A 12568-nucleotide genomic window follows, 5' to 3' on the forward strand; every position below is an offset into this window, starting at 1 on the left:
CCGGGGCCCAGTTCCAGTGGCAAGCTAGGCCAGCGCCAGTATCTCCGGCAGGGAGTCCAGCCACCAAAAGAGTCTTTCTGGCCAGAGGGGCCAGTCAGATCCAATCAAACCGATGTACTAACGGGGCGCCCACTGTGCACTCGGCTGCGGCAGACAGTGCCTTCGGGAATCTTAGGCATGACAGAAGACACCGCAGTAATTGAGCCTTAGATGAGTTACAGATTGTCCGGAGCGTTTAGGCCTTCCTGGGTGGCAGGAATTTTTTAGATTTAAAGAGAGAACTCTTTAACCTGTAAGGGTTTCAGATGGGAAAAATCAGCCTACCTGGCCTGGGCTCTAATGCTTCTTCGTGTGGGTTTAATTTGGAGACAGTTTCAATTTATGGTAGTTTAATTTTGTGGTTCTTGTGCTCCGTAGGAGAGCATTTTGTCATAAAAATATCCTTGCGGGGCCTTTTCATAGAAAAGGTGCCAACATTCCCCAGCCCAGAGCTGTTGTCTTTTCCAAAGCGTTCTTGCCACTGCTGCCCAAGAATGAGGCTCTCCAGCTCTGATGCAGCTGGGGAGAGGCAGCCTGAGATCGGGGAGCAGAGGCGAGGTGAGTGGGCAGCTTGGGCTGGGAGAGGATGTGGCGCAGTTTGCATCTGGCACAGGAATGCTATCCTTGGGAACTTTGCCGGTGCTCCTTGCCGGGTGGTTTTCTTGTCTGGTCCCCAGGGATAATTGGCTTATAAAATGTATTGCGACTGTCAGGTTTGTGCGACAGGCTTAAGTGGTGTTTCTGAGATGAAAAATGGCACACGGAGTAAAGTGCCTGTGTGCTAAATAGATCCAAACAGGTACACAAATGAACAGGTTGGGATGCTGGCTCACCGCAGCTGGTGGGGCCGTGGGGGATGGGAACACAGGCGGCCCAAAAGGTTCCTTCCCTTTTTATAAAAGGGCACAGAAGAATCCCTCCATCCCGGGTTTCCTTTTGATGGCAGCTATTTTTGATGCGTTTTTAAAAGATGTGTGGTTTAGTGAGCTCCAGGTTTTATTTATACATACAGACGTGAAAACCATGCACCGGGTCCATAGGCAGATGAAAAGCAAATGCTGGCGCTGTTGTGTGAGCTTTCAGGGAGGAAAGATGAAGAAGAATTACCAGTAAACATGGCTCACTGATTTAAAGATTTATTAGATATTAGAATTGCATCACTCAGTCTCCTCCACCAATCTTCCCAGAGCTGAGTGTAAGTTCCTGTAATTAATTCTCCCAGTTCGGAGGTTTAGAGCCAGGCAGCCGGCTCCCTTGTGGATTTTTAGTGTTTGTGCTGTTCCTTAGACCCACTTTCCCAGATTCCCTTTCTGTGCCTCCTTCTAGGCATCTGACCCCACTTGGGCTTGCTCTGCTGTTTCTGGATTTTCACTACTTCCTGGGCTCTGGCCTTGCCTGGCTGCTTGTCCCACAGACAGGATTTACCTTTGACCTGATACCCCTAAGCTTCCTTCTGTATTGGATCACTTCCATAGAGACCCGGCTGGGGACCTGGCCAGTCTGACTAAGACTCCTTTGTAATTAAAACCCTCCGGTGGCTTTAGCTTCAAGAATTCCTTTGCTCACCATACAAAAGTGGTGATGTGCTGTCATAAAGCTCTTTATTAGCCCCTCTCAGGACAGACACGTGTGTTCTAAAATGGCCTCAGACACAGTAACACCCTCAATATGACCAGGCTGTGGCACCTCAGTGCAGTTACTCATCATTTATGGGGTGTCTCGAATGGGCTAAACTACTTGTTGTGAACACAAAGGTCAGTGAAGTATGGCCTGGAGGCTCTTGGAAGACACATTTGGAAAGATGGTTTTGTGTTCTGGGTGATGCTACTAGGAGAAACACTCCCTAGTGGGATGCTCCAGAAGGTTGAAATGGGGGGTGTGGGGTGTGGGCTCAGAAGGACTTCCTGAAGTTTTTGACGCTTGGAATGATAGGATCTTAAATCCACTGTCACTTGGCAAAGCCATGTCCAGTTGTCTTAGTTAATAAAGGAAATACCACAGTCATTTTCCTGGTGAGTCCCCTCCAACAGACTTGGAGTTGGGTTGGTCTGGTTGGTTGAATCTGCTGGCATTTCTGGTTGTTCTGAGCCCTTCCTGTAGATAGTCAGTACGTTCTCAGTTGTGGCTAAAACATTAACAAGAAGGTCTTTGGGGATTTAGCTCAGCGGTAGAGCACTTGCCTAGCAAGCGCAAGGCCCTGGGTTCGGTCCTCAGCTCCAGAAAATAAAATACAAAAACCAAAACAAATAACAACAACAACAAAAACCCCACCTATAACATGCCATCCAGAGTGGGCTTGGGGTACAAGCCCAGCCTCCAGGCGACACTCAGAGGGCCTCCCTGAGCCATTTCTTGTTAGAAACCTGGCTCTGCCTGCCATGGAGGGCACCTCCCTCCTGTTCGTCCAGCCGTGCAGCAGCCGTCCGGTGTGGTCTGGTCTGAGGGAGCCAGGCACGTTCCTTCTATGAATGTGGCTGCAGATGCCACTGGTTGGTGTGCTTGGCAGCGGCACCCGCTGTTGACTCGTATTAGCTCTCTGTTGACTAAACCCCAGGCATCGCTGGTGCCCAGGCCGCTTGTGCTCAGCCCCGCCTCTGTTGCCTCGTGTGTGTGTGTGTGTGTGTGTGTGTGTGTGTGTGTGTGTTTGTGTGTGTGTGTGTGCCTCCGCCTCTGTTCGATCTTTCAGCAGCCCTGTGTGCAAAGCTGTTGGGGCAGTGGCCTGCCAGCTAGCACTCCCGCCATGCCTCGCAGGGAAGGCTGGTTGGCCAGTGTAGCGCTTGGCACGGTCGCTCGTTCTCACTGTATCTGGAACTTGGCATTGACTCGTTAGGGTACCGTGTAAACGTGGAGAATTTCAGTGTTACCTTAGAGCGTCACCTTGCCACCTCGGGCAGCTTCCGCTCTGGAGTGTTGGTTTCCCTGTTTTTTTTTTTTTAAATGGGAAGGTGAAATGATTAAAAACAAATTACAGTGCCTCACTAAACAGCGAGACACTGGAGGATTGCTAGAAAGTGATCATTTTATAAACTTCTCATCTTTTTCTTTGGGGCGTGGAGAAGTCTTTTTAAAAATTGTAATATGGACTTTAGAAAAACACAGGTGAGCTATACCAGGCAGGCTTCCCATTGTTCAGTGGAATTGGAAGCTGGATGCTATATGAGGGATGCTTTAAAAAAAAAATAAACTTCACTCTGGAAGAGAAGCCTCTGCACAGGCTCTTAGGGGCCTGGTTGAACACACGTGGTACAGCATAACGGTCATACGCCTTATTTGGGATTTGAAAGTACACACCCATCCAGTGTGTGATGGGCGACCGAATTCAGAGGGCATAAAGTGACCTCCCTTCAGTCGCTCCCTGAAGAGCTGCAATGGGCTGCTCTGGGAAGGCGCAGAGCAAGCTAGGTTGTGGGATGCAGGCATTGGTGGCGCCTCCTCACCCATGCAGGAAGGGGTGAGATGTGTTTTCTGACCGTTAGAAGTAAGACATGTTTTCTCACTCCCTGTAAAATTCTAGCAAAATGACTCTGTGAAGTTCATCAGGTCCCAGTGATTCTCCTGCCTCAGCCTTCCTTGATGCTGGGATTGCAGCCATGTCTTAACTGTTCTCAGTTCATCTGAAGGGAGTGGAGAGAGTGCCTCCCTCCCTCCCTCCCTCCCTCCTCCCTCTCTCCCTCCCTCCCTCTCTCCTTCCTTCCTCCCTCCCTTCCTTCTTTCCTTCCTTCCCTTCTGTTTTCTTTCTCAAGTAAAATTTTCAGAGCCCTTGGAGCTGGAGATGCTTCAGCAGAGGACCCAGGTTTGATTCCCAGCATCTACCTGGCAGCTCACAACTCTGTAACTCTGGTTCCAGGGGACCCACAGCACTCACTCAGGACACAAATGATGCAGAGACATACGTGCAGGCAAAACACCTGTGCTAATAAAATTAAAATTTAAGAATAAAATCCACAGAGTTCACCGCTAGCATTTGTGGTTCAGTATTTCAGGGAACAGAGCTCCTGGCTGTTCACGGTCCTCCACTGCAGGTGAGGCTGATCACTGCTGTCCTTCACACCTTCCAGTAGACTCTGACTCTGGTGACAGACAAAGGCAACCGCACTGTGCATTAAACCCACTGTGGGCATTCATGCATGCATGCCTGCGTGCGTGCGTGCGTGCGTGCATGCATGCGTGTGTGCGTGCATACATGCATGCGTGCATGTGGTGGAGGTGGGGCAGTCTTGGACCTGGGTATTGGCCTGTGCTGCAGAGAGCCTGCTTTGGCTGGAGTGGAGTGGAGGCTGGCTGGAGGACGGGCTGGATACCAGCTATGCTGTGGCAGTACTCCAGGTGAAGGGTGAGGAGGGCGTGGCTGGGAGAGGGGGCAGAGGGCCCCGGGGCAGGTCACAGGTGGAATCAGGTGAGTATGTGGGGAAAGGGCCAGGTGCCAATGTGGAGCATACGTGGAGGACAGGTCTCCCTTAGCACAAAGGAACTGCTCAGGTGCCTTGCCTGGGCCAGGTCTTTTCCTGTAAATAGATGTTGTGAGTGGTGGCCCTGTGACATTTGTCCCCTGTCCTTTGCCACACCTTCAGTGGGACTCTGGGGAGCCTTGGGTGTCTGTCCACATGGGTCATTGAGTTTGTGTTGTTTCTGTCAAGGATGCCTCTGTTGGGAATGAGAGAAGTGAGTAGTAGGCATCTTTCCCTAGTAGTATGTGGTAGAGACTAGATCCTAGAAGCTGGTGCCATACTGGTCAGTGTGAGGAAGTGCAGGGGGGTGGCTGTTGAGTCAGGGCTCCCCTGGTCTCTTCCAGGGCCAGTAACATGACTCTCCAGAGGTACAAAGCTCTGAACAAACATTAACTTGCTAAGTACTTCCATGTGCGTACACTCACTGAATGTCCCTGGTTTTGAAATAGCAGAAGGCCATGGGGGTGAGCTTTCCCTTTACATTCTTGTGTGGAAACTTAGAAAATTTCTAGCCTGGTAACCACAGAGATCCTCCTCCTCCTCCTCCAATATGTGTTCTTCCCACTCCTGGACCTCTTTGGCTGGCTGGCTACAGATGGCTTCTTCTGCTACGCTGCTCTACCCAGAGAAAACCCCTCCTCAGAAGGGGTCTACACCCTCTGCCCATCACTCCCCTGGACAGCGTTCTGCTGCCAGGGTCACCTGCTGATTCATCAGGGTATCTCCTCGGGCTGGTGTGTAGTCCCACCCCCTCCTTCATCTCATATTTAGAGCAGGTTGCCAGCAGAAGGATTAGAAAACATGGAGAAGCCAAAGATGGTACAACAGATTCTCAGATTTCATGAGAGGTTGGAACCACTGGGAACATTGTCCCGGGTCTCCGTCTTTGCTTTGTAATCTTTATATTCATAGGGAAATGTGTGGTTGGGATGATGAACTTCAATGGGCCAGTTGGAAAGCGTCCTTTGACCCTGGTCTTGCAGTGAAGGTGTGCATCTCCTCTTGTCCCAGTCCAGGAATGGTACCGCAGTGTGGTCGGTCCTTGGAGCTCACCCCCTGGGTGAGCAGCAAGCTTGGAGCCTTCCCGATCTCCCACTCCTCCTCCTGTTGGCTGCTGGAAGGTTTTAGTGATACAGTCTCCCGTTCCTGGCCTCTGCGATCAGCAGGGAGAGGGTGATGGTTACTTTTTTAATTGTTAACTGACACAGTGTTGAACAACCTGGGAGGAGCTCTCAGTGAGAGATTGTCTAGATTAGCTTGACCTGGGGCCTGATGAGGGGAGGGGGATGAGGGGGAGAGGGGAGGAAGGGGGGGAATTGTCTTGCTTACTTTAATTTGATGCAGGAAGACCAGCCTAAATGTGGACAGCACTGTTCCCTGGCTTTGGATCCTGAACTGTGATAGAGGAAGTGGCGGAAGCAGTAAGCACGCTCCGGACTGTGCATGGGACTAGTTGCTTCAAGTTCCTGTAACCTGGAATTGTGAATGAAATAAACCCTTTCTCTCCTAAGCTGTTTTTTGTTCCTTAACCTGCCAGCTAAGCCCTGACACTCCTCTGGAAAACTCAGGGATAACGACAGGCAGCCTTTGTGAGCATTCTGAAGGATAATCCCAGGACCCCTGAGCACGGAAGGAGCCAGGGAACTGAAGTTCCACTAGGCTAGGGAGGGCACAGTCTTCACCTGTCAGCAATGCCCGGAAGAGCTCCAGCTAGAGCTGCTCTGTTGCGTGTGCCCCTGCACCCCAGTGTCTCGAATCTTGAATCTTCTGCAGCCTCAGTGGTTCCTCTCCAGCTAACTGTATCATCTCACCTGGCTACTTGATTTTAATGTGCATTTATGAAAATTGTTTTCCTGCGTGTTTTTGCTCGCGTAAGGCACATTTTCTAGAGTCAACACAGGCCTATGGAGCTCTTCCAGTGTGTTGGGGGAGGGGTGTTTCTTGGGTTCCCAGTCTGTGGTAGACTTGTAACCCCCTAGGAAGCAGTACAAGGGAGGAGCCACTGAACCGTGTGGTAGACGTGGAAAAGCTTTGATGCCCACAGTGACTGGGGCTGTCCCCAAGGAGGCACAGGTGTAGAGCTGGTGTCCTTTGCTGGAAGGTGTCTGGGCAGCAGGTGCAAATGCGTGGAGAATGGGAGGGAAGAAGGGGGAACTCACTCCTTGGGGCCCGGTATGGAAGGCTGTGGACTCGGACTGTGTCCCTGGGTCTTAAAGGAGTGTGTGAGAGACGATTGAAGTACGTGAGAGCCTGGATCTGTGCTCAGGGCTTCCGGGATTATCCTTCTGGAAGCTCATAAAGACTGACTGTTTCCCCCAGAGGTTTACAGGAGACCCAGGCTTAGCTGGCAAGTTAAGAAACCTGGCTGAAGCCACGCAGCTAGCAAGGTCCAGGTTGAGGCACAGACTGGAGGAAATGTTGATCTGAGAACTCGGGCAGCTCACCTGGACACGGAATGAGTGAATGGCTCTGAGCCTGATCCAGGGGTCCACAGGTGCCTGGGGACCCCAGAGTCTCAGGAAGATTTCTGCCTTTGAAGGCTGCTTTGGCACCTCCAGAACTTGGGCTCACATCTGAGGTACACTGATGGAGTACAGTTTCTTAAAGATGCATTCTGACTTGAACGCCATCCTTCAACACCTGGGTCAAAAAGCAGTCTCTTCATGAAGAAGAGCCTAGTAGAGCAACATTAACAGTGTCTTCCAGAAAACCATCTCCATTTCCCATCCTGCTGCTGCGTAGCAACTGTTGGGTGCCCTCTGCTCGCTTTGGTCTTTGTGCTTTTGTATACACGTTGATAAGCACGGCAGCTTTTGTTTTGATTTGTTTTGTAGCCTGGGCATTGAACCCAGGCCCCGTGCATGGCTAGGCAAGTAGCCTCCATTGCCAAACCTGCCCTTTTCTTAGCAAAATATTTTCCAGCTGTGCAGGTTTCCGAGCTTCTCACCCTCTTGGTGCTGCTCTGGCTGACTTAAATCCACCCTGCCTCTCTGTGTGTGGCAAGTGAGTAATACCTGCCTCTGCCTTCTCCGGGGGTTGGAGGGTGATGTGTGGAGCATCTGCTCTCCTGCCTATTAGGCACCCTGCCTCCCAGGCTCACGGAATTTGTGTCATTTCTTTATCGGCCTTGTCTGGCAAGTCATTACCTTCTCCTTCCAGGGGGTCTCCAGAGAGCAGATGGCCACAGGCCATGTGCCTGGTAAATGTGGTCCATTCAGATTCGGCCTAGGTTTCCGGGCTCCTTTTCCGTTGTTCCCCCAGCTCAGGTGCACAAGTGTGGCTCTTGTTTCCTCAGTGTTTCTGGGTAGTGACCGCCCCTGGCCTGCTGCCTTGCCGCTCTGTCTCTCTTGCTCTGGAGTTTGAGTTCAGTGTGCTGCTGCTGAGCAGTTTTTTTTTCTGGATCTTTCCCCCAGTCCTAGCTGGCGGTGTGTGCAGCTTTTTTCTTCTGATAGTTAAGAACTGGAAGAGTCCTGGGGACGGACGCCCCAGTGATTCCTTGGCACCCAGAGTTGAGCTTGGTCCTAGTGTGGGGTCATCCACCATGCTGTCCTCTCTGAGCATACCGTCCACTAGTGCCTGCAGAGATGACATCCCTCGGCGCGGTGATGCTCTTCCAGGCCCAGAGCCTCGTCTGAATGTTGTCATCCGCGTCAAGGCCTTAGCGTTAGAAAGGCCTGGAAGTGCCTATTCCCTGTCTGCTTCCTTGTTCGGCTGCACCCACCGTGACTGGAACTTTTCAGAACTCATAAAGCAACAGAGAGCTAACCGTTTGAACAGTTTTTAAGTGTGTAGCCATTATATCATCCATCTCTAGAGCTTTTTAAAAATCTTCTTAAACGGAAACTCCAGCCCCATTTGAATACTAATTCTCCATTTCCCCCTCTCTCCTCTTTCCCCGCTCCCTCCCCCTCTTCCTGCTTATAGGTGCTGCTGAGATGCTGGAAAACAACTTGGCATAGTATTTAAAAGGCCAGGCTTACCCTTCCTAGCTTCCAGGCCCATATCCCAAGTCCTTTCTACTTTTTGTCCTTTCGAAGTTGACTGCTCTCCTGCCCTTAAGTAGACCCCTACAGCATTTGCCCTTCTGTGTAAGGCTTGAATCCTTCATCAGTGACCTTCCCAGTTGTAGCCTGTACACGGCATACTGCTTATCCTTTTATTTATCCAACTCAGAGAACTGTATGGGTTTTGAACCTCTCAGTCCTCCCATTCAATAGTGCCACTGTCTTTGGAGCTGTGGATGCCTCAGCCCTTAGCTCCTGTCTTTATTTGATTTGAATTAACTAATGATTTTGTATGTGTTTGGGCATGAGAGGGTAGGCACACGCCATGGTGCGTGTGTGGCAGGCGGAAGACTTCCTGCAGGAATTGGTTCTCTGCTTCTACCTTGGGGGTCCTGGGGATCAAAATCAGATCATCAGGCTTGGCATCGGGCACCTCCACCTGCTGTGCCCTTCCCTCCTGGTGGGTGGACTTCAGGCATCTGTCTCCCTGGGCACCTGCTCTGTTCTCATTCTTTTCTAACACTGTCTCAGTCTAGTCGTGGCGGGAGGTGACAGAGCCAGGTCCCTTACACTTTTGTCAGGGTTGCCCGGGATCGGCAAGTCTTCTCTCGAGCACATTCAAGAATGAAATATAACTCCAAGGGGCTTTTCCTTTTGGTTTTTTGAGACAGGGTCTCACTCTAGCCCAGGTTGACATGGAGCTCACCGTGTAGCCCATTCTGGTCTCAAACTCACATCAGTCCTCCTATAACCTTATCCTCCCCGATGCTAGGATTGTAGGTGTGGGGCACCATGCCTGGTCAGACATCCCATAACAGGAAGGATCTGAATAAAAACAGTGCAGTGAAGATCTTTCTGCTGCCACCCAGCTGAAGCACAGACTGGTCCCCAGTGCACATGGCTCTGCAACGCTTTGCCGACCGACTACATTCCTTCTCTCCCTCCCGAAGCTCGCCTTTCATCCTTCTTTTTGTTAAAGGACTTTCCCTAAGCAGTACATTGTTAGTTTCTTGTGCTGTGAGCTGAGGTGGTTTTTTATGTAGCCTGTGCGCATGAGACCCATCCATGATGATGAGGTACCTGGGGTGCTAACTGCTCTACAGTTACTCTATTGCATAACTGTAATGGAATCCGTGTATCCTTTGGAGATATTTGGAATGTTTTCAGTTTAGAGCTATATGGGAAAAAAACAAAACAGCACACACTTGGTCAGAGTTACCTTGGTCCCCAGGTAAGCATGTGCAGGTGTTTCCTCCAGGAGGCATGGCTAGCAGGGAGGGTGGGCTGGGCCCAATTGTTTCCCAGCATCCCAAGAGCATCTAAAGGCATCCGTGATCCCCCTTCTCTACCGTCAGGCGTTCTGTAGCTTTTTGTCTGCAGTCTAGGGGGAGTGACAGCATTGTTTGGGGTCTTTCTTCTGTGGTGCTGGGGACTGAACCAGGTCCTCATGAATGCTGGGCAGGTATCCTGCTGCTGGTCCAGGCTCCCCGCCTTCCCCTCCCTCCCTTCACTTTCCCCCAGTGATTGGTGGGATTAAGCTTCCAACCGGTTGTTAGTCACGTGGACTCCTGCCGGAAGGCGCCCGATTTCTGCCCGCCTTTGGTATCCCTGTGCTTTCCCATTGTGTTGTGATCTTTCACCTTCACGCCAACTCCTCAGGGAGATTGTCTGCTAATCCCTTCCCTGGGAGAACACACCATGGACAAGCTTCCTTGGCGGCTTCTCCTCACGGAGGAGTTGTCACTGTTTGACTCTGCTGTCACTCAGAATGAGCTGCTTAGCAGCTGCTGGGGGCTTCGGGGGGGGCAGTGGTGACACATAGAGTCTTGGCTTCATTCTGCACTGAGTGTGTGTGTGTGTGCGTGTGTGCATGTGTGTACATGAGTGCACCTGTATGTAGAGGAGACCAGAGGACAATTTAAGGTGCTATTTCTCAGGTGCCATCCATCTTGTTCTTTTTAAAAAAATATTCTGTCTCTCTCCCCCTCTCTACCTCCCCCCATTCCCGTGTGTGTGTGTGTGTGTGTGTGTGTGTGTGTGTGTGTGTGTGATGTGTGAGCGCATGTGACTCAGCAAGTGTGTGGAGTGTGGAGGTCAGAGGACAACTCTGTGGACTCAGTTCTCCCTTTTACCTTTATGTGGGTTCTGGGATCAAACCTTCAAGCAGGTCCCCGGCTTGCATAGTAAGCATCTTTACCCAGTGAGCCAGCTCTGAGGCCACCGTCTCTTATTGGCCTATATTCTGTTAATCTGGCTGGACAAGGAGCCCCCAGGAGCCATACTTAGCTATTTATACGTGGGTCTGGACATTGAATCTTAGATCCTCATGCTTTTAAGGTATGCGCCGTACTGACTGACCTGTCACCCCACAACTGTATAATGGACTCTAAGTGTGTATCATGCGAATTCGGTGTTTACCTAGGTGTACTGTTACCCGTTTGTACCTATAGCTCTAGCCCTCCCCAGCGACTCTACAATAAGTTTCACATATGCCATTTCAAGCATATACTTCATTAGGTGTCTCTAGAAGAGAGGGCTATACTTTAAAAGGTATCCTCAAGTCTGCTAAAGCATCTCAATGTAACAACTGCATTTTAGTATCACGTATTTAGCTAATGTCAAGATTTTCCTTGGGTTTTTAGCTAGGTCTGTTTTTTGCATTTTGTTGACAGTCTCTGTGAGGCAGTTGTTTAGATCTTTCTCCTCTTTCAGTTTTCATATTTTAGCATGAATCTGTTGAAGAAGCTGAGACATCTGTCCTGTGTATGTCCCTTGTTTTTTAGATTTTGCTATATTCGGTCACCCTGGCAACGGGTTGCGTTTGAAGCACCTGAGCCAGGACATGTACATCATTAGGATAAGTTTCTGATGCTCAGAAAGGGTGAGTGGAGATCAGTAACTACACCTGATGTAGATGCTCACGGGGAAGGCCTAGGGTGGGCCTGCAGGATGAGAGAAGACTCCCGGATGAATGGAAAACACCACCGAGAAGCTTGGGGCCCTGAAGGCAAGCAGGGGATCAGCTCTCTTGGTGGCTGGAACAGCATGTGCAAAGGCATTGAGGCTGGAAAGGACATGTCCAAGGTTCTGCTCCTTGCTGGGTGTCTGCCAGTCCGCTTAACCATCTCCCACTGATCTTGCCTCGTGGAAGAGGTCCAAATTCCTCTCGGTAGATGTGAGGAAGGAATGTTTTCTTTTCTTCTGTCTACTTTCGGTTTCATCACCAACTCCTGGACACAAGGCACTCCTTTATCCTGTTCTCTCCTGTCTGGGTACCCTTTACCCTCCCAGGAGGCCCTCTGCAAGCCCTTTCTGTCTCTCCAAGCTGGATACGCCAGCATGTTTCCGGGGACACCGAGCAAAAGAACACTTGAGGGAGAATGAAACCAGCTAACTATAGGACAGTTGGAATAACCCAGTGGTAGGCTTCATGGAGCCAGTGGAGACCACTTGGTCCAAAGCCTGGTTCTAGGTTGGATTCACTTTTCCAGCCACCTAGGAATGCTCACTGCTCTCTCCAGCCCATGATGAGAGTGTAAACAGAGTAGCTTCTGGCAGGTGGGTCTCTCAAGATTTTCTTGGCGACACTCACTCACTTAGCCTCTCCTAGGTTCCACTGTCTGCCTCTTCTAAAGCAGGCAGGATTCTTCCCAGCCACAGAAGGGTTCTCCGGCCTATGATATGGACACAGGCTTCCTCCAGGCACCTGATATTTGGTAAAGGCTCAGGAGGGTTAGTTGTTAACCTGCCGTGAACCCTCAGCTGCCCATCCCAGGTGTTTCATCAGCCGCTAGCCTTTTATTGCTCCTGGCCTGAGCAACCCAGTCTGTATCTGTCAGCATCAGTACCTCTTTGATGGTCAGAGTTCAAGGAGGGGCCCAGGCTGGCTTGGAACTGGGGTCCAGGTCAGGCCATCAGTGGCAGATCCAGTAGGATGAGAAGACTATGGGATCAAGACTGTCTTAATGGGAACAGGAGGAATCTAAGGTTGGAAATGTTTTCCCAGGATACACTACTATTCGAGAGCTAGGGATTTGTTTAGCTTTGAATTTAGAAAACCTCAGCAGTGTGGGGAGT

At 50.6% G+C, this 12568-nt stretch overlaps 1 protein-coding gene across 6 annotated transcripts in view; it reads left to right on the forward strand.

Annotated features, from left to right (window-relative positions):
- The window catches only part of Epb41l4b (erythrocyte membrane protein band 4.1 like 4B), a 153046-nt gene that overhangs the window by 1568 nt on the left and 138910 nt on the right, over positions 1-12568 (forward strand). The window lies entirely within an intron of this gene.

This window comes from Peromyscus leucopus, chromosome 2, assembly GCF_004664715.2.
Source record: "Peromyscus leucopus breed LL Stock chromosome 2, UCI_PerLeu_2.1, whole genome shotgun sequence".
Classification (NCBI taxonomy): Eukaryota; Metazoa; Chordata; class Mammalia; order Rodentia; family Cricetidae; genus Peromyscus; species Peromyscus leucopus.